General features: G+C 50.2%; 1 non-coding gene across 1 annotated transcript; it reads left to right on the top strand.

Annotated features, from left to right (window-relative positions):
- Positions 1 to 23,831: 23,831 nt before the first annotated feature.
- LOC147726216 (U6 spliceosomal RNA) lies at positions 23,832 to 23,938 on the top strand. The gene has a single exon (XR_015309690.1). It is a non-coding gene; the product is annotated as a U6 spliceosomal RNA (small nuclear RNA).
- The last annotated feature ends 1,847 nt before the right edge of the window (positions 23,939 to 25,785 follow it).

Below are 25,785 nucleotides of genomic sequence, written 5' to 3'. Positions count from 1 at the left end.
GATTTCACCCGATGCAAAGTGAAATGAGAATTAATTTCTTACCTTTTATCCTTTTGAATGTCTGCTGCAATATGATGATAATAATGGGTATAACTATTTGTAAATGAAATGGTTTTAATTTACTATGCATTAATAGAATTTACTGGCCTTGAACATAGTTATCAAAGGTTGGGTTGCTTTTGCACCATGCGGCAGGATGCAAAAGCTTCGCAACTCTTGACATGCAATTTATCAAGTCAGGCAAGGCCCCCTTGGATGGGCCTGAGTGGCCTGATAAATCCAGATTAGCGGGATACAGTGCAAATCACTGTGTTGCGTTACTCTGCCCCAGGGAGGCATTCCATGGGTGATGCGTGGGTGATCCCATGTAAAACCCCTGGATTTTGACACAACCCAGATTTGACCTGGGAATACGACAAAATGCTATGCCTCCCCAGGTGAGGAGTACTGCTTCTGAATGTATTTGTGCAAGAAGGTGCCCCTTCCTACACAAAAACAATTGTGGCACCAAAACAGGCACCCTTGCACATTATGCGCCAGGGCTAGGAAAAGGCAGGAAGGCGCCATACAATGTTATGTTTGGCACATTCCTTCCCTTTTCATATAACACAGTGCAGCAAGGTGACTTGCTGCGCTGCATGATATAATGACAAATATGGCCCTTTGTCTGGGGGCTGCATGAGCTCGACTACAGCTAACAAGGCAGCTGTGGATGCTCTCTCCATGGCCAGCCTTCACTTTTTCATACAGGATGACTTTGACAACTTGTGGAGTGGACCAACCATTTATTACATGTCTCTTTGGTTAGCTGTACTTATATATTGAGGAGCAAAGATGAAAACCAGAGGTCAATATGAGAAGTATAAAAAGTATGTTTATCTAATTGTGTGATAGTTTAAACTTATGTCTGCAACTTAAAGCACAGGGGATTTTGTGGTGTTCTAGGTGCCACCTTGTGAATGCACTAACTTAAAAGTATATGCTCTAGAAAAGATAAATGTGCTGTACAACAACTGTGCATACAGCACATCATTGCATATAAAACATATATGTACATCTTGACATCAGTGTTTTCAATTTCGTGTACATCACTAGTGGGTATTCAGACAACATGTGTGTGCAATGCCAGAAATACATGTGCAGTAACACAATTGTGTAGAATTTAAAGTGTAAGTAACATCATGCAATAAAGACTCTGCCCTCATTTATGAAAAGTGATGCATTGCTGCAAGAAAACGGCAATGCATCACTTTTCATTGCGCCCTCCTTGCGACCCCAATGATGCGTCATATTTACAGTATGACACATCATGTCGCAAGGAGTTACAGATACGTCAGTATTTGTGATGTATCTGTAGACGGAAAAATGACGCATTGCTAGAGTGTGTCGCAAAAGTGAAGCAACTCCAGCAATGGGTCATTACTGATGGGCAATGCACATGTTCAATGTGCCAGTGTCAGTCTTAAGGCCTGCCATGAGGCAGGCGTAAAATATTGACGCATTTGTGTCCTAGACGTGGCGCAGTGAAATCTTACAGATTTCACTGCATCATTTCTATGACAATTTCTTGCATCGGACCGTCCCCCTGCATACATTATACCTGGCGCAGGTATAATGTGGCGCTGGGGTTTACAAAATGACGCATCTGCCTAGATGCGTCACTTTGTAAATATGGTGCAACAAGGTGCATTTTTACGCTGCTGGTGCGTCACGAAAAGTGACGCACTGGAGGCGCAAAAGTGACCTGAGGGCTCATAAATAAGCCCCCCCTGAATGTAAATTGTGACCAATTAACAACAAATGCCAACTGAGTGATGCAAGATGCTGGGACGCAGGAATAAACAAAGGTACAAATCCGCCTCTTTCACAGGTGCAAAGTGAAACATAACATACGATATTCTAACAACAGTTTGGTCTGCACCTGGATACCAGAGATCATATAAGTCATATCATGCATATAAAGAATGTTTGGAAAACACCGAGAAGGACCTGTTTCCATTTAATAAAACAGCAATTTTAATGAACACTAAATATAAAATAGGTGTGCGATCTAAATGCAAAAAATGACACACGAATATACAGAAGCAAAATATGACACTAAGATAACAAATAGAAAAAATTAGCAGCTCAATACCTCCCTTAAATATAATGTGCTGGTCTGCCAACAGCCATTGACGGTCCTCTGGCATACCACATATGGTTCTAGTTTGACAGGCTTGTGTCTGACTTTATTGCAAGAATCTACTATTTTCAATGAGGGCAGATGTTTTTCATACAAGACTGCATGGGGTGCTATGGTATAATCAAGTTGTACATTAATTAGTGCTTCCTCAGGCAATGTTATCTGTCCCTGTGGGATAAAGGAGATAATTATTTTCAAACATTTTAAGTAATCACAGATGCATTTCACACAGTTTGGGGGCCATCACCGTGAAGTGCTTGACATGTTTTCAGAGCAAGGCAGCTACCAACATCACTAAAGAAAAACCTCAGTTCTGCGGTAATTAAAAAACAAAATATCTGCTCTGTTGTGGGACAAAAAAAAACTTCTCCTTGTAGCCCGAAAAAGGAACTATTTTTCTGCTGTTTTTTAATAATTTTATATATCTTTCTATTCAGCATTTGCATGTTAACACAAGATGAAAAATTATGGAGTGTGGCAGCAATGTGTAGCAAGAAGCGGTGTGAGCACTCCATCCTCAGCCTTCTATTCCCTCGCCACTCCCAGTCCCCCATCCAACAATACCCATGTTTCATCATGCAGAAGGAAAGATTAGGAGATCGGATACCAACAGGACAGGGCACATCTTCAAAGGTTCTGACATCTATCATTGAAATGGTAACTTCTTTTCTGCAAATGTTATTCTTGGCTTATTCCTCAGGAAATAATGTTATTTGTTCCAGTGGCAGAACAGATCACAATTAGTTTGTAAGACTCTGTTTATTCCCCAAACAGCCCATAGACTATCCCTGGACCCTATTTTGGGTGGCATTAGGACTCTCTGCCTGATGTCTCTGCTATTCACAACCACATTGTGTGTGTGCTTTGACTGTAACATGGTACTGGAAAAATCGTTTCATCCAAAATTTACACCACATGCATATATGACGACAAAATATGGCTGCTAGGGCTACCACCATGCTCTGACTGGGTTGAAGTTTAAAGGTGCTGCAGTTACACATGGCAAGGAAATGTGCCTAAGCCATATAAGAAAGCACCATTCTAGATAGCTTTGGGTTGCCCTTAAAGGCTGGAATGGACGCTGCAAAGACTGGATGCCTAATATATAGAATAGTGACAAGCAACACTTTTAAATGGTATATTAATATACAACATAGTAATCAAAGGCCTAAAAGCTGTTTTCATTGTGTTAGGTATTATCAAAGGTAGGCCTAGGTATTTACTTTACATGCCTACTTGGGAAAACCTTAGTAAATAATTCAAGATTATTTTTCTCATAAGTTTCGACAATTGATCCAATGGTGAATGTACTTTGTTCTGTATGAGCCACAACTGGATTATAGACAGTCTTGTGCTCCTCACAGCTCAAAAGGCTAACGTGCATTCTTGGCTGGAATTGTGGACTCTGCCTGGCTGAGGTCAACATGTGGTCCTCTGGTATAAGAAGATAGAAATTGTCAACAATTGGCCAAATAGCAGGCATTAAAGCTTTAGAAAGGGTTCAGAACAGCTGGTGGAAAAAAGAACAACCATAACTCTTCTTCCTTTGAATTTTTGATTCCACATGGGACTAAGAAAATGTGCTCGCGTTCTTCATCAGAGCCCTACGAGGCCTTTGACTCCTGCAGCAAAAGGATGGAGAACCAACTCTGACCCTAATAAAGGGAGGGGGAGCTAAATAGAGGAGTTGGTAGATGCCTGCCTGGAGCTCTTCCGGAGGGAAGTATGGTTCAGCCTTTTTATTATCTATTGCTTCTATGGATTTTTACAGTAAAGTGAAGAAGTCCTGAAAAAGAAGTTGGTGCTTGGGAGAGAAAGTGACCACAATTGGGTAGGGAAAATTCTCCAATCACTGGTGTGTGCACCTTATAAGACTAGCACTTCACCCCACCCCCTCAGAACATTCTTTGACTAGGAAGTCTACCCGTGAATAAGATAGTGTTCCTGAAAGAAATATGACTCTTGTCATAGAAGAAGACTCAAGAAATCCTGATCCTGAATCTTTCTGGCATGGAGGCATTTCAACTGTTTTCCATGGGTCAAGTCATTGGTCTCATGTTGGCCTGCTCCAAAAACACACAAAGCAGAAGAGAATATATATATATATATATATATATATATATATATATATATATATATATATATATATATATATATATATATATATATATATATCCAGCTCGAGTCCCTGCAAGAAACATTGAGGAAGGCAGAGCGCCGAAACGCGTCTGTTGCAAACTTAAAATAAACTAACCGAAAACGACCCCCGGAGTGCGTGGTTTCTTTCCTCTGTGAAAGTCTGGTGGAAACCGTGAGCTGAATATATATATATATATATACCACAAACCTCCTTCCGTCGAAAGAAGAGTAGAAGCCACACAAGGGGGAAAATTTCAAGGGAGCCGCTTTATTGGTGTCACAGCAACAGGCAAATGCATTTCGGCCGCAGGGGCTTCTTCGGTGCCCAAACGCTGCTGTAAATGGGCACACTTCAGCCTAGAACTGCTATAAACATCATGTCCAGTCCTGATAGGCTAACATCATGTCCCTCCCACTCCAGCCGGAGTGGACAGCCCAACCTGCAGTCCGCGGCAATACAAACGGACTGCATGTCCCAGAATGCAAAGTTCCAGCAGCGGGGGTTTACGGGGAAAAGATGCGCCACACTGAAGATGAAAACTGGAAGGTAAGTTCTAGTGCAGAGCGTGCCTCTTATTAAGCTGTAATACAGTCCAAAAGCACTCCCTTGGGTCCCCCAGCCGCAACAACCTTTAGCCTCCAGGCTTCTGCTCAGCAAAGGTCCAAATGACGAAGCACCGGGCCCGGTGTCAGGCGGGAAGCCCTTACACCGCTTCTTTTTCTCCCTGGAGGCGTAGGGTGGACCCCGGACATCTGTGCAAACAGAGAACATCCAACAGGCAGCCGGAGCCGCCACCGCCAATGATACCGGAGCCACTTGTGGTGCGGGGGCTTCTAAACCGTGCCACAGGCAAGCACGGTAAATTGTATGCCACAAACCTCCTTCCGTCGAAAAAAGAGTAGAAGCCACACAAGGGGGAAATTTTCAAGGGAGCCACTTTATTGGTGTCACAGCAACAGGCAAATGCATTTCGGCCGCCAGGCCTTCTTCGGTGCCCAAACGCTGCTGTAAATGGGCAAACTTCAGCCTAGAACTGCTATAAACATCATGTCCAGTCCTGATAGGCTAACATCACGTCCCTCCCACTCCAGCCGGAGTGGACAGCCCAACCTGCAGTCCGCGGCAATACAAACAAACTGCACGTCCCAGAATGCAAAGTTCCAGCAGCGGGGGTTTACGGGGAAAAGATGCGCCACACTGAAGATGAAAACTGGAAGGTAAGTTCTAGTGCAGAGCGTGCCTCTTAAGCTGTAATACAGTCCAAAAGCACTCCCTTGGGTCCCCCGTGCCGTAGCAGTTCTAGGCTGAAGTTTGCCCATTTACAACAGCGTTTGGGCACCGAAGAAGGCCTGGTGGCCGAAATGCATTTGCCTGTTGCTGTGACACCAATAAAGCGGCTCCCTTGACGTGCAGTCCGTATATATATATATATATATATATATATATATATATATATATATATATATATATATATATATATATATATATATATATATATATATATATATATATACATACATATGTACTAAATACTTTACTAGGCCATAGGCCATCAAAGTAGCATAAAACAAATTATAAAAGAATATACAATGCATTATTTTGGGGCAATACACTGAGCATACATTGATTTGCATGAGCACACCTCAAAGTCCAATTGCACAAAGTTAGCACAAAAACACCAGAGACTAAAACCTGTGGTGGCCCGGTCTGCCATGCCAGAGGATGAAATTCATACATAACAATTGCTTACAATTTGAATTAGATAATATCACAAGTCATACAGCAATCGAATAAGACTACATAGATGACCACAGTTACATTTGGCACCTACACCATAAATACTTATGCATCAGTTATCAGGTTAAAACTCTGTCTTTAATTGTATGAAATATATTCGATTAAAACAGCAAGAATAAAAACGTTAAAAAACATTTAAATAGGTGGGCACCCAACTAACAGCTTTGCAATTAAGAGACACACCACTTGAGAGGTGTTGGAAAGAAATCTTACATACAGTACACAATTCATTTTGCTCCAGTAGCCAGCATTTCACATTCATAAAATTCGATTCTAGTAGTAAGAACCGACACAGCCTTGGACAAGAACGTCTGTCAAGTAATCCAAAAGGAGAACAGAAAGCTACTAACTGCAAAAACAATTGGCCCGGAGGTGTCTGTTTTTAGAATCCTGATATTCTTCTGGTCACAGAGACTTGGCTTACCGAGGACTCATTACCGGACATTCTCTCTGCTCTCCCATCTGAGTATTACATCATAGCTGAGAACCATCCAATGGGTAAAAGGGGTGGGGGGGTAGCAGCCATTATTCGTAAAGGCAGTAGCTTTGATACTGCTAGACCTGTCTGCCGCATTCAACACGGTCAACCACAGGACTCTGTTGGAGAGACTCGGTGAGGCCGGTGTGGATGGCACGGCTCTGCTATGGTTTCATTCCTATCTGCGGGACAGGAGAAAGGCTGTATCCCTCCCCCCATTCCAATCCGCATTTGCTTCCGTGCCCCAGGGAGTTCCCCAGGGCTCCTTCATCAGTCCCATTCTTTTTAACGTGTATCTTAAGCCCTTGATCACGTTAATAAAGTCCAACAGGATAAAAACAATCAACTATGCTGACGACACCCAGCTCATTCTCTCTTGGGAGGGAGAAGACTCCATCCCCTTAACATCCTTCCACGACTGCCTAAGAGAGACGGCTGGGTGGTTGCACAAAAATTCCCTACAATTTAACTCCTCCAAAACTGAGGTTCTCTTTTGCGCTGGAAACAGAATACCTCGCCCGTTCCCGAGCGATTTCTGGCCTCCGGAAACACCGGATAAACCACAGCCAGTAACCTCGGTCCGCAACCTGGGGGCCATGCTCAATAACAAGCTGAGTATGGAAACCCAGGTTGCAAAAACAGTGGGGACTTGCTCAGCCTTTTGCGTTCCCTGCGTAAAATTATGCCACTCCTCCCCGCACAAGCTCGGGCATTGATAGTCAGGTGCACTATTCTTAGTCGCCTCGACTATTGTAATGCGTTGTTACTTGAGTTTCCAGTTGTGCTGCTGGATCGGCTTCAAAGAATTCAGTCGGCCGCTGCCAAGCTAGCTCTCGGCTGGACCAGGAGATCCTCGGCCACAGCGGCCTTAGCCGAGCTACATTGGCTACCTCTGAAGCAGCGTGTGGCATTCAAGGCCCTTTGCCTTGTCTTTAAGGCTCTGCATGGAGTCGGGCCCAGACCTCTGCAAGCCTTGTTTTCTTGGTACACTCCTAACAGAACCCTGCGCTCTGCCTCAGCCTGTCTGGTAAAAGTGCCTAGATACAACAAAGTCAGAACTGGGGGCAGATCCTTCAGGGTCGCCGCGGCTAAATTATGGAACAGTCTGCCCATTGACATCCGCCAAATTTCACAACTTCTCCCCTTTCGGAAACGAATCAAGACCTGGCTATTTCCCTAACTCTATCCGCTTGCGACTCGTTCTTTCTCCTCAGTTAAGAGTATTCTCCAGCGCCAGGAAACCTGCAAGGTGTCAGCTGCCCTATATAAATACTTTAAATAAATAATAAATAAAAGATCACAAATTTGCGCTGCTGCCTTCCCTGTCTGGATGTTCCAATGGTTCCGTATTGACCTTTCTGGTAGGTCGCTCCCCCACCACACATCTCCTCCTGTGTGCCCTGACGCTGCTGTTGCTGTAGAAGTTGAGGCCCTCCTCCAACCGCAGGCTAACACCTGCGCCTCATCCCTGGTGGCCAGTAGTAGGCCCTAGGTTTGTATATTGTGCCGGTTTTGCCTTCTGTCTCCCCCTCGCTGCCCTTGATTGTGCCCATTTTGCCTTCTGTCTCCCCTTGCTGCCCTTGCTATTGCTGTTTTTTCCTTCTGTTTAGGTGTGGTATCCTGTGCCCGTTTTGCCTTCTGTCTCCCCCTCGCTGCCCTTGAGTGTGCTCATTTTAACTCTGTCTCCCCCTCGCTGCCCTTGAGTGTGCTCATTTTACCTCTGTTTTCCCCTTGCTGCCCTTGATTGTGCCATTTTTTCCTTCTACTTTAGGTTTGTATCCTGTGCCCGTTTTGCCTTTGTTTTCCCCTTACTGCCCCGTTCCTTCTGCTGCGTCCCCTGCAGCCTGCCCCCCTCACTGCCATTCGCTGCCCCTGCCTCCCGCCTCCCAGCTGCTCCTCCCTCCCACATCCCCATATATTGCGACCGCTGTGCGGTGAGGATAAAGACCCTTCACCTTGCAGGTAGGTCGCTCCCCCACCACACAGCTCTGCCTGTCTGCCCTGATGCTGCTGCTGATGTAGAAGTTGAGGCCCTCCTCCACCCGCAGGCTACCACCTGCGCTTCATCCCTGGTAGCCAGTGGTTGGCCCTAGGTTTGTATCTTGTGCCCGTTTTGCCTTCTGTCTCCCCCTCACTGCCCTTGATTGTGCCCATTTTGCCTTCTGTCTCCCCCTCGCTGCCCTTGCGTTTTTTCCTTCTGTTTAGGTGTGGTATCCTGTGCCAGTTATGCCTTTTGTCTCTCCTTTGTTGCCCTTGATTGTGCTCATTTTGCCTCTGTCTCCTCCTTGCTGCCTTTGAGTGTGCTCATTTTGCCTCGGTTTACCCCTCGCTGCCCTTGATTGTGCAGTTTTTTCTTCTGTTTAGGTCTGTATCCTGTGCCCATTTTGCCTCTGTTTTCCTCTCTCTGTGTCCCCTGCATCCCCGCCTCCCTCACTACCATTTGTTGCCCCTGCCTCCCAGCTGCTCCTCCCTCCCACATCACCATAAATGGAGGCCGTTGTGCAGTGAGGAGAGCGACCCTCGACCTTGCTGATAAGTCGCTCCCCCACCACACAGCTCCGCCTGTGTGCCCTGACGCTGCCACTGCTGTAGAAATTGAGGCCCTCCTCCACCCGCAGGCACCATCTATCTTGTGCCCGATTTGCCTTCTGTCTCCCCCTCGCTGCCCTTGATTGTGCCCATTTTGCCTTCTGTCTCCCCCTCGCTGCCCTTGATATTGCCGTTTTTTCCTTCTGTTCAGGAGTGGTGTCCTGTGCCCGTTTTACCTTCTGTCTCCCCCTTGCTGCCCTTGATTGTGCTAATTTTGCCTCTGTTTTCCCCTCACTGCATTGATTATGCCATTTATTCCTCTGTTTAGGTTTGTATCCTGTGCCTGTTTTGCCTCTGTTTTCCCCTCGCTGCCCCGTTCCTGTCGCTGCGTCCCATGTGGCCACGCCCCCCCACTGTCATTTGCTGCCCCTGCCTCCCGCCTCACAGCTGCTCCTCCCTCCCACATCCCCATATATGGATGCCTCTGCACGGCCACACCTCTTGCATGACAAAGGCGTGCCTAAGGCAAGCCCGTCTTCCACGTCTGCACCTGGACTGCGCCCAGCGCCAGAACCCCTGGTCCCCGCACCCACCACGACAACCACCATGGCTACAACGCCAGCACACTCCACGCTCTCAACCCTTGAAGGACCCACACCAGCTTCAAGGCCACCCCGAAATGCACACACGGTCCCTTAACCTGCCAGAACTGCAGCTACAACAGCCTCAGAGCCGCCGAACAACCTACCAAGAAAAACCTCAACAACCTCCGATGCATCCTATGGAACACCCGCTCAGCACACAAACACACCATCGAGCTATGGGACCTGCTCGACACATCATCCCCGGACGTCACCTTCCTAACGGAGACCTGGATGAACGACTCCTCCGAACCCGACATAGACATAGCCAACCCAGACGGCTACAAGATCACCCTCAGAGACCGCACCAACGAAGTCGGAGGAGGAATCAACATCATCCACAAGAACAGCATCAGGGTCTTGTCCAGCATCAACGAGACACTCAGCACTGCTGAACATATGCATTTCCAGATCCACACAGATCCCAACTCCACCCTCAGAGGTACCCTCGTCAACAGACCTTCCGGACCTTGACCCCAGTTCCGCGACTTCATAGCCGACTTCATCAGCACGCACGCCCTAACCTCCACCAACTACATTCTCCTCGGAGACCTCAACTTTCACCTGGAGAACAACAACGACAGCAACTCGACAACCTTGATCTATTACCTCACCAACCTCGTACTGAGACAACTCATCACAACGCCCGCCCACTCTGCAGGCCACACGCTTGATCCCATCTTCTCTGCAAACCCTCCTGTCGCCTTCAGCCACACCACCGAACTACTCTGGACCGACCACCGCTGCATCCACTTCTCCTTTCAGAAACCCACCATACACCACTGCACCCAACAGACCCCCGGCCGCTGCTGGAGAAAAGTCACTGAAGACCAACTACACGCAAATCTTGCTCTCAGCCCACCCACTGAACCCTCCAACTCCGACAACACTGCCCGCAACCTCAGATGCTGGATCGTCGACTCTGCCAACACTTTCCCTCTGCTGAAGAAACCCCCCCACAGAGACACCAGCAAGAGGACCAGCTGGTCTAGCCTCCAAGCGAGCCTGCCGGAAGCTAGATAAGAAATGGCACAGCGAACAGACTCGGAAAGCCACGCAGCCCACAAGGACGCCACCCGCAGCCTCCATCACCTCATCAGGACAGCCAAGAGGACCTCCTTCAAAGACCGCCTCGACAATAACGCACAAAATAACAAGGAGATCTTAAACATTGTGAAGGAACTCTCCAACCCCAGCTCCAACACCAACGACATTCCACCATCATAAGCCCTGTGCGACTCCCTCGCCACTTTCTTCCACCACAAGATAGCAGACATCCATGACAGCTTCAACACCCAGACAACACCAACAGACCGCAACACAACAGTCTCTCTGCACACCATCGACCATGACCCCCTGATAGCCTGGACCAGCGTGAGCATCTATGACACCATCAAGAACATGAGCACAATCCACTCCAGCTCCCCATCAGAACCATTCCTGCACCACATCTTCAAAACAGCCAGCAGCTCTATCGCACCCCACCTGCTCAACGTCATCAATCTCTCCCTAGAGACCGTGACCTTCCCAGAAAGCTGGAAACACGCTGAAATCAACACCCTACTCAAAAAACCCAAGGCTGACCATAGAGACCTCAAGAACTTCAGGCCCATTTCTCTGTCCCGTTCCGGCCAAGGTCATCGAGAAGATCCTCAAAAGACAGCTAACCCGATACCTCGAAGAAAACATGACCCTGGACACTTCCCAGTCAGGGTTCTGCATCAACCACAGCACCAAGACTGCCCTCATTGCTGCCACCGACTACATCAATATACTGCTGGACAACGGTGAGACTGCAGCCTTCATCCTCCTGGACCTCTTTGCCGCCTTCGACACTGTCTGCCACCACACACTACGCGCAAGCCTCCACGCCATAGGGATCCGAGACATAGCCCTGGAATGGACCACCTCCTTCCTCTCTAGCAGCCCCCAGAGCGTCCGCCTCCCCCATTCCGATCCAAAGCCTCTGAGATCATCTGCAGCGTACCCCAGGGTTCCTCCCTCAGCCTGACACTGTTCAACATTTACATGGCCCGCTTGCACACGTCGCCCAACAGCACAACCTCAACATAATATCCTACGCCGATGACACTCAGCTGATCCACTCCCTCACCAAGGACCCCATCACCACCAAAGCCAACCTCCACAAATGAATGAAGGCCATCGCCGACTGGATGAAGACCAGTCGACTGAAGCTGAACACGGACAAAACGGAGGTCCTCATCCTCGGCTCCAATCCCTCAGCCTGGATGACTCCTGGTGGCTGACGGCACTGGGGGCAGCCCCGAAAACCACCGACCACGCACGTAACCTGGGAATCATCCTCGACTCAACGCTCTCCATGACCAAGCAAGTCAACACCATCTCCTCCTCCTGCTTAAACACCCTCTGCATGCTCCGCAAGATCTACAGGTGGATCCTGACAGACACAAGAAGAACAGTCACCTAGGCCCTCATCAGCAACCGACTCGACTACGGAAATGCCCTCTATGCGGAAGCCCTGACCAAGCTCATCAAACGACTGCAACGCATCCAAAACGCATCAGCATGACTGATCGCTGACGTACCACGCCAAGGCACATCACCCCCACTTGAGAAACCTGCACTGGCTACCCCTCAACAAGAGGATATCCTTCAAGCTCGTCATCCACACCCATAAGGCACTCCACAAGACGGGCCCAGCCTACCTCAACAAACAACTTTCCTTCTACACCCCCAACCGCCAGCTATGCTCCAGGAACCGCACACTCGCCACTGTCCCGCGCATCCAAAGAAAAACCACTGGCGGAAGGTCCTTCTCCCACCTCACCGCTGATACCTGGAACACACTCCCACTAAACCTACGACAGACCCAAGACCCGTTGACCTTCAGGAGGCTACTCAAGACCTGGCTGTTCGATCAGTAGTGCCCCCCTCCCCCAGCAGTGCCCCCCCCCCCCCAGCATTATGAGACCCTCATGGGTATGTAGTGCGCTCTACAAATGTTTTGATCAAATGTTTTTTTTGATTGATTGATACCAAATGTTTTGTACCAACTTGCAACATGTTTGAACCAGAGTAATCTTTTAGTACCACTGATCGTCAAAATCTCCCTCAGGGAATTGCAATAGTCAGAGAGCTGTGGTGTTCTCCATAAGCGTAGCCAGTATATTAGGGATTTCAATGAGGCCAAATCACCTATTCTTTTTATTACTATGTCAAAAAATAGTGGGATCAGGGGACTAGTGATAGGTACAGGGATAAGGGATCTAACAAAGGTGTTTTCCACAGTATTGACTTTGACCTGTGACAGAGGATAAGGTCAATCTTATCTAATTGTTGTTCCCAGCTGAGTGTGCCACTTAGTCTTATCCCAAGGTAGTCAAAGTTTTTCTCCTTCTCCAGTGGTTCGTATGCAATCATAACCTCACGTGATTTCCCCTTTTCTTTCCCAAACACCATAAAATTGGTTTTGGCAATGTTGAGCTCCAAGCTCCTGTCTTTGCAGAAATCTAAAAACGTATCCATTAGCATTTGTAGGCCCATTGGAGTTGTGGAAATAAGTAAAGAATCTCCTGAAAAGAGCAGGATTGGGACTTGCGTGCCATTCATAACGAGAGAGTCGTTCCTGCAATCCAATAATCAGTTGGCCACATCGTTAATGAACAGGACAAATGGCATGGGAGCTAGAACCCACCACTGTATTGGTATCCTATTAGTTAGTTCACCATTTTTACCACATCTTACCTGGGCATAGTTGCCGCCGTGGAGTCTAGCTATCAGGATCACCAGATCTATCAGGGTCTCTAGGTCAAGCACTATTTTCCATAGCTTTTCGTGCAGTACTAAGTGGAAAGCAGCTCTAAGATCGACAAATGCTGCATAGAGTTTCTGTTTTTTCAGTAGCACATATTTCCAAGTTAACAGAGTAAATCTAAAAGCCTGGTCACTTGTACTAATTTTGGAGCAAAAGCCGGCTTGGTACGGGGACAAGATCGCCTTCTCGTTTATCAATATTTTGAGTTTGTCCAGGATTTGTCTTGCAAAGATCATTTGTAGGTTATCAATCAGACTGATGGGTCTATAATTGATGGGGATGGAGGCGTCTCCTTTTTTAGGTCTCGCCTACGCAGCGCTCATGCGCTGATTAGGAGATAGACCTCTTGAGATCAATGCAGCTTTGGGGGCAAAAACATGCATGCGTTGCATTGGTTGCAATGCATCCCATGCACATCTTGGAGATTTCCTTTCAGGAGCGCGCGGCGCCGTTATGGTGGCGCCATATGGTTGCACGCTCCTGAAAGGAAATCGCCCATGCCCCCTCCCCATGCTGCCACTTTCACTGCTGCGCGGCTTTACTGCCGCGCGACCAATGCTTTTTAGGCTGGTTGCGTCTTCATGACTCCGCAAGCGTAAGGCTTGTTCATACTGCAACAGCAAGGAGGTGCTCTTAAGTTACCTGGCTTGTATCAGTTGAGAGTATTTCGGGATCGGTAAAAGCTAAAGCTGCAAAATAATTTTTATTTTCAGTTCCCCCCGGGCACAAGCAGGCATCCACTTCTGTCTTTTTGCTACGATCAGCTGCGCTGACAGAAATGGATGCCTGCTTGTGCTCCGGGGGAACTGCAGGACTGCCAGCAGGTACGGGCAGCAAGTAGATTCCTCAATTGGTAGCAACAGGGCATGATGTGAGCTCTAACATGTCTGGGCTGCGGCAGAATGCTGGGTGCAGTCCGCCTTGTGGCTGTAGCATTTCATGCTGAGAGGTGGTCTATACTGCAACCGCGGCTTCCAAGACATATTTGTTTGGCCCCACTGTCACCTGGCCGAGGGCTTAAATTAATGGGCAGCACTGTACATCTGTAGTCCTGCGCCATGATGCAACCAGTGTGCATGTCTTCTAATTGCAAGATAAGTGCACGGGATGCGTGTAGCATTTTAGGCCTTGTGGAGCCACCTGCCGCCCAGAACAAAACAACTGACTGTGAGGACAGTAGTACGCCGCCCTTGCAATGATGACCTGCCGCACCGACCCCATGCCTGCCTGCACCCCAACCGCATAAGAGAGGTCCTGGGAAGATGTAGCGCAAGACCACCAGACTGTCCGAACCCGACTGGTTAATTATCATCACAAGGAACAGCCCCATATCCACATAGCATGCTGCCCCCCATAATTTCCTGTTAATCAGTAGAGCTGATTGCGCACAATTTTTGAAACTGTCAAGTCTAGGGCTCAGTGTCACTCCCCAGGTCCCAAAACAGAGCAGTGCAGGCCACCTGCTGGTGCACTGATCTTCCCCACTGAAGCCTGGGTAGGAATAAACCCACATACATGCACATGAACAAACATGCACATCCAAATGTCACTCACACAGCCCAGCGGTGCACAGCCATCCTGCCCTGCGATACAACACCAGCTTGCACAGAGGGAATTCTCCCAAAACTCCTACCAGTGACCTCCTGTCTCAGGTGCTACATCACCCCGCCCACAGCCCTTCCCAAACCCTAGGGGGTTACTCCACTCTCTCTCTGTGCTACCTCGGCCCATCCATAAACTTACCCAAATCCTGGGTGCTACACAGCATCCCCTCTCAGCCTCACCTCAGCCGGAGAGCTTACTCTCCCGGTCCAGTTCGCCAGTCGCCACCACGGAGTTGTTTATCTCCCCTGGCTGTCTCTCGCCCAACCAAGCTTACTCGCCCACTGACTAGCGTCACATGCCTCTGTGCCTACTACCTACTGGCCCCTCTCATAGACCAAGCTCACCCGGCCCCAGATGTCAAGAGCCATAGTGACCCCACACTAGGTCCGTCCCATATGTCACTGAACTGGCCCTATTCGGCTCTGGAAAGGCTTTGTCCGTCTCTTACAGCCCTGGAGATGCCCTCCTCCCACTCCAGACCAGCACCCTGGGCAGCCTCGCTCCTATTCGCTTTCCCTCGCTACTAGGGCTTCTGGGCGCTCGACCCCGGGAATCGTGGTATCTTAAACCCAGGGCGTTAAGTGAGATGAGAAAACTTAGCATAGTGTGCCGCCTGACTGGTACTTTTATGTTTTTCTCAATGCATCCAGATGTATGATACTACAACAAGTAACATCATACTTACCACAAGTCATGACTACTGCCTTTGTTAATGGTTGATAGTTACATAAGATAAATAAGCAGCAACTATGGCTTGTATATAATATTGAAAACTCTTTGATTTAAAGCCTTGATGACACCACCACAATGTTGCTGCTCCTGACTTTCAAAACGAGAAAATTACTCTCTTTAAAGGATTCCCTTCCCCTTCAACCAGGGCACAAGTCCTAAACAGATCAGGGTCAGCTTTTTATTGCATTCCGATTAACAAATGCGTGCTGTAAGTCAGGGCCGGACTGAGTACCGGGCAGTTTGGAATGCTGCCGAGCTGGGGGCTGATTTCACTGCAGTGGGGGGTGATTTTGTTCATGGAGACCTGCGTGTGCTTCGAAATAATTAAAGCAAAACGAATTTCGTTTAGCACACGAAGGTCTCCATGAACGAAATCTGCCCCCAGCTCAGCAGCATTCCAAACTGCCTCGTAGCCCTGCTGTAAGTCCTTGAATTTAACACAAAATATTTATTTTTATGATACTTCCTATATATACCACGAGCCAGGGCCGATCTTGACAGGTTGGGCTAGGGGGGCATATGTTGTTTGCTGTAGTCTGAAGGAACAGGCATGGTGTTATGTGTGTGTGTGGGGTGTGAGCGTGGGTGGAGGGGTACATTTGTGTGTGCGTTTGGGCCAGACAGTGGGTTGTTCATTGAGTCCAAGTGCATGCTGTGGTGGTTTATGAGTGTTTTTGTAATACTATGTGAGTGGACTGCGCATGAAGCGGTGGGGTGTAATGTTTTTGTGAGCGTATGTGTGGGATACAAAAGTGTTTTGGAGTGGTCAGGAGCAGGTTGGGGCGTGCATGCGTGTGTGGATAGGTGTATGCGTGCATCGCGTGTCTGAGGCGGCTGTAAGTTTTCCCTTGTGTGCACTTTTGCTCGTGTATTTTTGCAATGTGGCCAGACCTGGACTCAAGTGGATGTTTTGACAGTGAGATGATTTGTTAGCATGTGTGCTTTTGTGTGTGTGTGTGTATGTGTGGGAGTGCGTTGTATTCCTTGCACTGGGAGGGCAGATAACGTCGCTGTGTGTGCGTGGGACTGTTTTCCCTGGCCACGTTGTTCAGGCAGGGGCAACGGCTCGTTTTTTTTTTACCCTAGTCTGGCCGTGCTATCAACGGCCTGCCTTCATGACCAGGCGATGCTTTCCCTTTGCACGAGACCTGTGTGCATGACGTCACAGCATTAGTATGTGTTTTCCAGCTGCATCTGTGCACTTCCCTCAAGTGTTTCAGGGGGATGTGGAGCTCTGCGCATTGCCCTGGCTCCAATTATGACCGTGTGTGCCCCTTGAAGTAATTGTGCCCCTGTGTGTGTGAGCTCACCGAGTGAAGCAGAAGTAGCACTATGTTACTTGGTAAATGAACTTGTATACAACCCACTCCCTGCTGGTAACCCTCCCAGGTGCCCTCCGGCAGCCCTCGCTCTCCCATGTTCAGCACACAGCCCCAGGCACCCCCTCCCTCCAGCCTGCCTATTATCAACAAGCATTGGCATAGCCAATAGATCTCGCCTTGAGACCTTGTAAGTAAAAAAAAACTGAAATATAAGACTGCACGTTTACATATACTTCGCATGTAGGATGCACTAAATGTAAACGTGAAGTCTTACACTTCAGTTTTTTTTACTTACAAGGTCCCAAAGGCGAGACCTATTGGCTATGCCATTGCTTGTTATGTATAGAGATTATCTCAGCTCCACCTTCAGGTGGACGGATTAGCCCCACAAGCCGATATACTATTTGTGAAGAGTTTTATATACGGAGCCCATATCATGTGTAACAATTTATATAAATCTCCTGGTATCTATTCAGGGTCAGGGGCCTTTATTGCTTTAAGTCTGTTTATTGCTGAGAGGGTATCATCCAAGCTGGCGACTATTTCTGTGCCAGTAATAGGCATAGCAGGGAGAGTGTTAGAGATGCTTTGGTCAGCTCTAGAGTTATTTATACAGCTGGCGTACAAGTTCCTGGAATATAGTGTAGAGAAGGGCTCAACTCAAACCTCCGGCTGGATATGATAGCTAAGAATAATTGTGTTTTCCATGTTTCCTTTTGCGAGGATATGCCAAAAAAAAGCTGCTGTCCTTGCATCTGGCAGCTAGTACCAGGTCCAGCCAATATTTATGTGCAAAGTCACGCTTAGCTTCTGCAAGTGCTTTTTGTATCTATTGTGTGCCACGTCACGTCAAAAAGCTTTATTCGAGGTTTGAACTCATAAAAGCACTAACATGCATTTAAAATACAATATTAAAAATGTTACCTTATAAAATACAGTTTTTAAGTAAAATTTGTATAAACATAAACGGTTGATCAAGGAAAGGGAGCACAATAAAACTTTTATACACAATTGCACAAATGCCAAATTGAATGCCACAACATGTATGCTCTAAAGAAGGAGGGCCCTCCGTCTTATAGACCATGCCCACCCCAGGTACTTGGCTGTTGCTAAAACTACATGCAAATGGGTGGAAGTGCGGAGGATTCGTAGAGCCTCCATACCCCTGGATGTCCCTAAATTTTTGCAAACAGGGACTAATCAGACTTTTCTCGGGGTGGCATAGGCTTTACAAGAAAATAGGAAGTGGCCTATATTTTCATTTGATGCACCACAAGCTGGACAGCTTGTGCCAATTCTACCCCGGGCTGGATGTGCTCCTTAACCGCTTGCTGCAATGCCCCCTTTGCAAGTTTATGTTCGCGATTAAACCATTTATTGTTCATTATACCAGCGGGCCTGCTACCTGAGCTATTTTTAGTAAATACGGTTTGCACTGCCCCATACAATTCATTGTGCACTGATAGTATGGAAGTTTGCCCCGGAGAGCATACACAATCCAAACTGCTATGCAAACCAGTCAGAAAGTGTATAAATAACTTGTAGATCATAGCACACAGGTCCGCATCTGCGAGCGCTTTGGGCCAGGTGACTCGTTTACGGTTGTTGGTTACAAGTGGCTCTTCCACCTTCGAGATACATCTAGGTAGCTTCCTATCCAGGGTGGTGCCCATAATTTTTAATAACAGTGGGTTGTGATCGCTATATGACCTCGGGACAATAGACACATCCTCGACTAGTGTCCAGATTCCAACGTCAACTAGGATGTAATCAATTATGCTAGTACTACTGGCACCCGGTTTGAAGGTGGTCTGCCTATTTATGTCCAATGTGGTCTTTCCAATACATGCTCTAAGGCTCTAGCCTATAACCAGTGATGCAACCTGCAGGGAAACAGCTGTTAAACGATGACAATTTTTGGTTGTTGCCAGGTTAGGCAAACCCCATATCTCGTTCTCCTCCTCAAGTAAAGTACTTAGTAAGGGAAAGGGTTGAAAAGCGGCATCCCCAGCTACTAGGATTTTAGAGTTGCTTTGGTATGCTCCCACCAGATCATCTAACAATGATAATACTGGTGATTCGCTGCTGTAGGATTCGGACCTGGCATAGATATTAAACAGGAAACAACCTTTACAAAGCAGTCGCTAGACCGCAATGCCTTTACAACGACCGCATTGTTACAAAGCAATGCTATTACTACGCAAGTCATTAAATCGACTTGCAGTAGATGGCGCTCTAACATAAGGAATAGTATAATTTACTATTACCTCCTCGTAAGTCTTCCTCGCCCCCTGAGTTACATAGTGAGCTTTAGCTCCACAACAGAACCCTCCAAAGCAAAAAGAAACCACCTCCCACCCCCTCCCAACATGGCCGACCAGTCCCACCTGACCTCTATAAGAGGCGGACCGGCCCAACCAACAGCCTGTTTTTTTTGTTCTGCGCGATTCTCTCCAGAGCGCTGTTCAGGTAAGATGGGCCGGCGTGAGCTGGCCCTGGGGTTTAGGGTGGAGGACCTGCTCTAGCGGTCTCTGGTGCCTTATGCCTAAATAATCCCCCCCCCTCTTCCTTCCCCCGGTCCTGTGGGACCGGTTAGGTGCTGCTATAGCGTGCCAAGGGTCTACAGGGGGGGGGGGGGGGGGGGGCGGCCGGGGGTGTGGAGGGTTGTACATGCCCAGGTCTCCCCCGGTCGTTACTGTTGGGCCCTAGCCTTTCTGTGGGCTTTTTGGGTTCTGCGCATTCTCCTGTGTGTTGTACATGCTGGTGGTTGTAACTACCCTCAAATAAGAGGTGTTTCTTGTGTTCCTGGCTCCCCTGGTTGGATATGCGCCTGGAATTACGCTCTGCCTACATGCCACGAGTTGTGGACATGGGCGCTGACTCTCGCCTAAAGTTTCAGCCGTCTCAAGTGTATGAGCATTTACATTTGTCGGCCCCACGGAGACGGATCACTTCTAATATGTGAGTTCTCTATCTATCACTGCAGACATACTCACTAGAGCTTTCTGTGTGGTCATAAAGGTGATTGCTCTTATGAGATTTGGCGCTGATGAAGACGAGTCCGGTGAGGGACTCGTATTTAATTTTTGTAATTTGAAGGTGCGCCAGGGGTTTGCGCCATGTTTTTTTAAACAACCTCAGGCGGCAGAGGGCGCTGTGACACTGCCTGCGTGTGTACTTCATCTTCTCCCGGTGCAGCGATAGACTCACGAGGGGGTTTGATACACGCATGGGCTTGGATGCGTGTTCCACTTGTTTCGCTATGCGCGGCGGGCTGGAGCCTTACCTGTGTCAGCGGCGCTTCTGCACGGTGGACAGCCGGTAGTGCCGCTTGTCCGGCTTCTAGATGGGGTGTCCCAGAGGTACACAAAGGTGCCTACCTTTTTGTCGATGGGCGGTCCGGACCGGGCGCTCCCCTCCTGCGGGCCTGGGGCGCTGGTCGCTGCCGAGTCTCGCCTCTGCCTCCCTTCGTGGATTGTGGCTGCCCTACGGGCCGCGGCGGTTTGCCGCGCTGTGGTTGGCTCCGGGCGCCTCCCGCCTCTCGGGGGCGGGGTTCTCGTTGCCTCCAGGTGCGACCGAGGTTGTCCTTCTTCGGTCTTGGATTCTCCGGCTACCGCAGCGGTTGGGACGCGGCGTACTGAGTCCGGAGCGCCATTTCCTGTAAGGGGCATCGCTCACAGGTGAGTCTTGTGCCTTCGGTGCAGACGGTCCGCACAGGCCAGGGTTCGGATCCTGCCAATGCGGTAGAGGTATCCCACGTGGAACTTTCTGACAGTTTTTTGTGCCCTGTTATTCCGGGCTGTTGGCATACAACACGTGGTGAAGGGGTAGTGTTTTATTCCTTCTACGTGCAGCCATAGGGCCTGTGAGGTTGTCTCATTCACAGTGTGTCTGTGCTTATCTGGCGCGCTCTGAGGGGGCGCGGTGCGGCATGGGGACAGATCCCTTTTGTCCGTGTTCCCTATTCTGGCGCCCTGGGGGACTCGCCCTGGGCCGTCTAGTTGCGCCGGTCGCGAGTGTTCCACTCGTGTTGTCCCGTTCTGCAGCTATGGTGAAGCGAATCAGACCCTGGTGCAGAGGTCTGGCCCGGGCCCGGGGTTCGATTCCCCGCCTCGGCGGGTCTTGGACTCGATATCCCAGGGATCAGTTATTGCCTCTGGGCATGGCTGGTTTTTTCTTTCTCTCCGCGTCGGCCCCACGGGGCTTTGGTAGCCTGGACTCCTCCTTGGGCCTCAGGGAGTTGGCCGGGTTGGGTCTACCGGGGCTAGTGACTCAGGGGATTGATGCGTCTACTGCAGGGGCTGGTGTTTGACCTCGTGGTCGCAGGTTCAAATACCGGCGGGTCCACTCGGCCTTTCATCCATCTGTGGTCAATGAGATTATTTCCATTGCGTTGGGTAACGACTGACATCTGTTATTCAGCACCAAGATTCCCGTAGGGGTGAAGGGGCACCTTACTAGAACATGTGTTTTGTTATGAAACAGCGGCTTTCGTGCTTACGCCTTGTGCCCTTGCGGGGGGGTTGTGCGCGATTTTCGCTTCATGTTGCGCTTCTGTGTAGTCCGGCTTGGCCCCTGCGCAGTTCAGGTGAGGACGTCCCGCCCTTGCATGGGTGGGGCCCTTCGGCGGGTCCGGTCCCGAGTTTCGGCGGTAACCGGCCTCGTGCTGGTTCTGCCGCTCCCTGTCTCACCCTTAGAGACTGACTTTTGGCCCTCTCACTCCAGGGGGTCCCCTGGGGGGGGAGGGGGGGGGCGGGTGCCTCCGTTGCATCCCGTCCTGGGACGTGGCTGTCCCGGTTCTTGGGCTCTTCGGGCTTGCTGTCCGGTCTTACGGATTTTCCGCGGGGGAAGCGATTCTATCCCCGGCACCGGAGGCAGGTTGGCCCAGCACCATTTTGACTCTGGGCAATAGCTTGCTTAATCTTCCCGACGGCACCCAGTGCAGGGAGGCCTTCGGGTAGCTGAGCGCTTTACAAACACTGGATTTCCATTTTAAACCCACCGTCTCGACGGGTTGGGGTCCCGGCTCCTTCCCTTGTCTCACCTGTAGGTTTTTCTGGGACCATGGATTGGCCTGTGGGGCCAGCCTGCGTGTGGGGGTCCCCGCTCTCGGTTGCAGGTGCTTCCGTTGGGCTTGCCTTCTGGCCCTAAGGGGGGGGGGGAGCTGTGCTCCTGGCCCGCCTGGTGGATCTTATTCGCCGGGTGTGGGTCTTGGGGTTCCCTGTCTGGCCGTGCGCTTCCTCGCGGCCTCGTTTTTGTCCCCCCCCCCGTGGGTGTGGCTTCACATCTGGCGGTGTCTCTCATCCGTCGGCTTCCTGACATATGTTCGGGGGTCCCTTCGGTCCTCGTCTCGGGCTTGTCCTCCTTCGGGGGGGCGTGTGCCTGGTCCCGGTCCTTCCCTCTGGTTCTTTCGGGGGGTGGGGGCGTCCTTTGGCGCCGGGTCGTTTGGAGGTCGTTGAGTTCTCCTGCGGCCGCTCAGCTCCTCGTGCATCGGGGGTTGCTGAATGTCTTCCTGGCCTGCCGGCTTTTTGCTGTGCTCGCTTTTTTTGCTGTGCTCGCTTCGGCAGCACATTTCCTAATATTGGATGTGGTGACTGGCTTGGCCCCTGCACGTTTTCGTGTGGCGTTCCATTTGCCGGTGCTTAGGTCCCCAGGTCTTGGTCGGGTCGGGCGCCCTGGTGGGGGTGTCACCGGTCCTGGCCCTTCGGGCTGTCTTTCCCCCGGGGTCCGACGGAGTCGGGTCTGGCCTTCGTTGCCTGGTCTCGCCGCCTGCCCCGGTGGTGTTTCGACGCCTGGGGCATCCGCTCGGTCTGCCTCCGATGTCTCTGTTCACGGAGGGGGTCTCGGCCCTCCGGTCCGGGTTCTGCACCTCCTTCCGGGTCCTTGTTGCCTGTCTTTCGCGTGGCCTTTCGGTCTGATGTACGCGTTTCCCCCGTGCCCTCTGAGATCGCGGGTCCTCGACAGGATTCGCTTGGGCAGGGCCGGGGTGTTCGTGGGTGCTCTACTCGGCAGCGCATGGCCTTGGTTTGGAACGTTACAGTGGTGAGGTGCCTGACACCCGCGCGTGGTTGCCACGCAAGTCGTGGTGCGTTCCTGGTTTTAGTTCCCGGCGGGGTCCTCCGCCCCGGGTACCATCTCCTATAGCGAGCTGTGGGTTCGAGCCTCCTGGCCGATCCCGGATCTTCCCATACCATGGTTGGGTCCCCCGCTCTCGGCGTCGGTGTTGAGCCGGCTCTTGTCGGCTGGCCGGCCTCCTTCTGCAGGCCCGGTTCTTGGGCGGTGGACGCTGCTTGCTTGGGGGTTGTGGCTTTTGCGGCTGGGTTCCCGCAGGTCTTCCACGTTCTCTGCCTGTGCCCGGCGCTGGGCGTCCTTCTCGCGTTGGCGCGGTCGGCTTGGTGCTGTCCCCGCATCCGTGGTCCCCTTGCGGGTCTTGGTTTTCCGGTCTGAGGGTTTTTCAGGGGCGTGGCCCCTTCTTCCCTGTGGGCCCGGTGGGCGGCCTTGCGGGCCGTGCGCTGTCCGGTGTTCGCCGGCCTGGTTTCCCTGGTGACTCGGTTGGCTCCGAGGTTGTTTATCCTTCGCCCTCGGACGCTCTGCCGGTTTCCCACGGGGGTGCTCGCTGCGGCAGCACATATACTGATATTGGTACGGTACGGGGGAGATTTGCAGGGCCCCTGCGCAAGGGTGACTCGCAGATTCATGCGGCGTTCCATATGAGTTCCCTCTCTCGGTCCACGTGTTCTTCGGGGTCCGCACTTTTGGGCCCCGGCCCTCGGTGACTTTGCGGTTCCGCGCCTTTCAGGTGAATTTCCCTGGTGGCAGTGGTGTCTGCTGGGCGGAGGGGCGTGCGGGGGTCGTTCCTCCGCTCCCCGCCCTTCTTGCGGGTTTTGCCGGACGTGGTTGTTCCTCCGGCATGTCCCCCGTGTCCTTCCCGGGGTTCCTTCCCTGGGGTCCCGGGCTCGGGTGTTTTTTTTTGCCGCTTTTCCCTGCCGGCGAGGTTCCTCCCTCGTCCGTGCTGGTTGTTCGGCGTGCTGTTTTGGCTTCTCTTGGCCGCACGTCTTTCCTTTCCCGGTGGGATTGCCTGTGGTGTGTCTTTGGCCCGGTTCGTTCGGGCCGCTAGCCCTCTTTCCACCTTGGTTCGCTGGCTTCCACAGGCTGTCCTCCTTTCCTACGCTTCGCTGGGTTCGGTGGATCCGGCGGGGGTCCAGGGTCGGTCCACGGGGAGTGGCTCGGTGTCCTGGGCCCCCTTCAGGGTGTCTCCTCTGTGGAGATTTGTCGGGCGTCGGCGGTGTCGTCCCCCGCCTTGTTCGTGGGACTCTTCGGTCCCGGGGGACTTCGCTGGGGCCGTTCGGAGTGCAGGTGCTGCGGCTCCTGGCTGGCCTACTTTCTCTTTATATCTTGATTTCCGGTTTCCTGTGATCCCTGTTTTCTTGTTGTTTATTCTGCTTCAACCTTGGGTTGGTTTCTCTGCATCACCGTGTGGTGTTGTTCTTCTGGTGGTCAATGAAGCCTGGTTGGCTTGGGTATTTGCTCACTATGTAACTCAGGGGGCGAGGAAGACTTACGAGGAGGTAATGCCCCGGTTACTTACCGGTAATCTTCATTACTCCAAGTATAGTCTTCCTCGCCACATGAGTTCCCTCCACCCTCCCTGTCTGGCTATCGGCTTCATTGTTTGCTTGGTAGATCAGGCTGTTGGTTGGGCCGGTCCGCCTCTTATAGAGGTCAGGTGGGACTGGTCGGCCATGTAGGGAGGGGGTGGGAGGTGGTTTCTTTTTGCTTTGGAGGGTTCTGTTGTGGAGCTAAAGCTCACTATGTAACTCATGTGGCGAGGAAGACTATACTCGGAGTAATGAAGATTACCGGTAAGTAACCGGGGCATTCAAACACCTTCCCTACTGTTTCGTAGGCTGGAATTGAAATAGTAAATGATACATTCCTAATGTTACAGCGCCGTCTACTGCAAGTCGATGTAATGACTTGCGTAGTAATTGCATTGCGTTGTAACAACACAGTCGTTGTAACGTCCACGTTGTTATAGAATGCAATGTATTTGCATGCTTTGTAGCTTGCTATATTCATATTAAACACAGTTAGGTTCAGGCCTGTTGGGAAAGTGAGCTGGATCCCCAGTATGTCTTGTGATTTTATTGCCAACCGTTTAAACTGACAAGCTAGGGCATTCCTTACAAGAATTACCTGCCCCCACTAGCTCTACCCTTTGCTTGCGAGTTAGCTTCCACACTATAAGTTGTGTAGCCATTGACATGCACTCTGTCCACTGCCCAAGTTTCCTGGAAAATGCAGATATTTTTGCCTATCAAGGAATGTGTTGAAAAGAAAGAGCGATTTCAAAGTAGAAGCTGGTAGAGATGTTTTATTCAGGATCCAAGCACAACACCAACAGTACAGCAGTAATCTCTATCTCAATATCCCACCATTCTAGCATGCATCATCGCATTCTATGACATGGTGACATTCTAGATATGACCAGAGACTAGGAAGCCTACCAGATCATAACACATCTCCTTCCGAATGAAGAAAACAAAACATTGATAAAAAAAAG

Source organism: Lissotriton vulgaris, chromosome 3_1 (genome assembly GCF_964263255.1).
Source record: "Lissotriton vulgaris chromosome 3_1, aLisVul1.2, whole genome shotgun sequence".
Classification (NCBI taxonomy): Eukaryota; Metazoa; Chordata; class Amphibia; order Caudata; family Salamandridae; genus Lissotriton; species Lissotriton vulgaris.
Note: the sequence above shows the minus strand (reverse complement) of the source record. Positions and strands in the feature narration are given on the sequence as shown.